Source organism: Propithecus coquereli, unplaced genomic scaffold (assembly GCF_000956105.1).
Source record: "Propithecus coquereli isolate 6110/MARCELLA unplaced genomic scaffold, Pcoq_1.0 Scaffold3, whole genome shotgun sequence".
Classification (NCBI taxonomy): Eukaryota; Metazoa; Chordata; class Mammalia; order Primates; family Indriidae; genus Propithecus; species Propithecus coquereli.
In genome coordinates this window covers 9,888,060-9,891,506 of record NW_012148618.1, presented here as the reverse complement: position 1 = coordinate 9,891,506, position 3,447 = coordinate 9,888,060, and positions in this window count along the sequence as shown.

Below are 3,447 nucleotides of genomic sequence, written 5' to 3'. Positions count from 1 at the left end.
AGGACAGACCAGCTAGTGACGCTGTCAGCGTTGCAGCAGGAGAGAGAAGTAATCAGTGCGCTGAGCAGCGCGTGCAGGGAGGACAGCAGCGGGGACACTTCAGGGAAGCAACAGGCCTCAGGCCTTGGTTCTGGCCTCAGTCTGGGAAGGCCACAGAGGGCGTGTCAGACTGGTGTGGCAGCTTGTAGTTTCCAGGAATAAAAAGCCACTCCATATGACTTGGGCAGAGGGAAGCTACTCTTGTGTGACCTGAGCTTTGGAATCTGCTAGTTGGAGTACTGAAAAGGCAGAGAGAGGTCCTGCCACATCTGGCTTTAGGAGAGATTTTGAAGGCCACTTCCGCCATAAAACAATGGGCTCCTAAGCGGTATGACAGTGGACTTCATGAATCGTAAAACTTTTGTGCAAGGGAAGCCTAATGCCATTGGTAAACTCAAGAATTTTCCTAGTGTCGTCTTATATCTACTGCTTATTAGCCCCAATCTAGTCTTATGAACTTCCAAGAGAAATTTAATGCTGGTGGATGAGGCCTAGAATACACCCCAACCCCCACCACAATCATGGCAAGATCTCCTTCTATAGATGTGGACTGAATAAAATTTGGTGCCAGAGTTCAAACCCAAGGTAAATATGCACATATCCTCATTTCTCACATCCCCTCCTCTCCCCCAAAGATTGTGTCCCTGTGCCTGCGGTGTAGGTGCCCAAGTCTTCCAAATGACTCCGGAGATGCAGACCTGCAGCTTTCCCAGTTAAAGAGGACATCAGAATACCAAACACCTAAGTGGTATTTCCTGACTTGAGAAAGAAGGTTTCTCTTTATATCTTACACCACTTCCTGTAACACCAACTTTCTTGACAAGAAAGAACCTCCAAAGACGTGCTCTGGGCAGGATTTTGGGTCATGGTCTGTTCCTAGATTGATGTGTCTGAGTCGAATTGATGTCTATATCCTATTTAGAGACTTGTTTGTTAACAAGTTCTGTTTCTTGTTCAGCATCATTTACTTTATTTAGTCTTAAAATTACTTCCCAGATTTCTCTGCAGTCTGATATTTAGGCATCAAGGACCTTTCTAAGCTAATAAAATAGAACTGAGTTAGGAAAGGATGATCTTTGGAGTCAGAGATCGAGTCCAAATCACAGCATTGTCCTCAGTGCTGGGTTCCTGTGGAGCCAGGACTAAATTTCTGAGGCAAAGTCTTCATGTGCAAGACAGCACAATGTTCTCTTTTTAACAGGGCTTTTTTGAAAAAAAAAAAAAAAAAAGGTATAAGGAAGGCATCTAGATAATTGTCTGGCACATAATTCCTCCCCTCTGTCCTTTTCTCGTTAGAAAGATTGGAGAAAAGTTTAAAAGCAAGAAAGCATTTGTGTAGTTTCATGGTGCCTGATTATACCATGAAGTTGCTACGTGACCTGCGGTGAGTCCTTTATCTTATCTCTGTTCCATTTTGTCATCTACAAAAAGAAGAGGTTGGGTTTTATATTCTCAAAAACTCCTGTATATTTAAAATTATATTTTTTAATTATATAATGTCTACATTCCCTAAGTTCCCAGTCACAGGAATTCCACAAATTCATCTGTGACATCTAGGCTCCTGGGTCATCTCCCTCAACTGGGTGCGGTACAGTTTCTTCCCTTTAACCGTACCTGCAACATCCTTCCGGCTTCTGATGTGTCATGAAAAGGCTGCTATCTAAGATTAACAAGTACCTGCTGACCACTTAGGAAGGGGCCATGGCAGGGACCCAGTGATAGTAATCTCCAAAGGACCCAGCCGCCAGACCCGTCTAGACAGCCAGCAGTTCAATCAAAGTGACTGATAGCAAACACGTCAGTAGAAAGGAATGCAAGGTCACCTCACCCTGTGATTTGCAAACTGTGTGCCTCTGAGACCTGGAGGCTCCTCAGCGTCCCTGGCAGCAGAGAGGGAGGGAAGCAGAAGGGCCCAGTCCTAGTTCACCAAAGCATGTTTGCCTCTGACTCATCTACTTCCCAGGTTTCTGTGGAAGTTTCTGCTGTAAGGGTCTCCTGGCTAAAAAGAAAAGTCACCACTTTCATCTTACCCTTTCACTTTACATATAAGGAAGCTGCATTTTATAGTTCAGAAGCCTCAGAATGATTCCTATACCCTTTAGATCCAAAAATTACACTTTCAGGTAAGTTAGTCCTAGGAAAATAATTATGGATTTGTGAAAGGTTTTCATCACACTATGCTTTATATACAGAAAAAAAAATTGGAAACACCGGCAAGAGAGAGGAGTAGTTGAATAAACAGCATATTCCCAAACATGGAGAACTGGGAAGTCCCATCTATTATGGAAGAAAATTACCTGTAAGAGAAAGTGTTCATAATATATTTCTTGGGGGAACACACACACACACACACACACACACACATACATGCAGGTTTGTTCTGCCTATACAACATCTCCATTTGTGTCGTGGGAGGACCTTCTGGGAGTCTTTAAAAGGGGCGTCATTGTGCCCACAATGGTCTGCAATTGGCCTGTGGCATTCGCCCATCGCTGCTCTCCGGCAGTGCCTCTACCACTGCCCCAGCACGCTGTCTTCTCCAGGTGCCCCGCTGCTTCCATTCCTGGTGTGTCAGAAATCTGCTGGGTTCTTGCCAAAAACCAGTAACTCTGAGCCACATTTTTCCTTGACCTTGAAGCAACCAGGCATACACCCAGAACTACACAGTCTTTCTTAAATGGCTCCATCCATTTCTGCCCATCCACCCCTATCCAACAGGTGTTGAGTCCAATTCAGCAAGAACTGGACTAGATACCTCAGAATCTTCCATGTTGCTTTCTGCTCTCACTTTCCCCTCATCCCACAAAAAACTCCTCACTATTCCTCGATTTATAGCAGTAAACATTTGCATGCACATAAATGGAGGCAGACCAACAGGGGAATGTGTGTTGGGGTGGGGGAGGTATGCTAGACAGAATAATGGACCCCCCAAAATGTCCACATCCTAATCCCTGGAGCCTCATCTGCTTTCTTACATGGCAAAAACGACTTTGCAGATGGAGATGGAGGATCTTGATGTTGGGAGATTATCCGGGCTTCTCCTGGGAGGCCCCATGTAATCACAAGGGTTCTTATAAGAGAGAGGTAAGAGAAACAAAGTCAGAGACATGAGATGTGACAAGAGGAGCAGAGGTTGGAGCTGCACTTTGAAGACGGAGGAGGGGACCACAAGCCGAGGAATGCTGGCAGCTGGAAAAGTCAAGGCAACGGATTCTCTCCCGAAGCCTCCAGAAGGAACGTGGCCCTGCTGACATCTTTATCTTAGCCCTGTAGGGCTCAGTTCAGACTTCTGATCTCCAAAAGGGTAAACTAACAAATTTGTATTGTTTTAAGCTACCACATTTGGGATCGTTTGTTGCAGCAGCAGATGGAAATATATTGTTGTTTATGGTAGGGGCTGCCAAACTG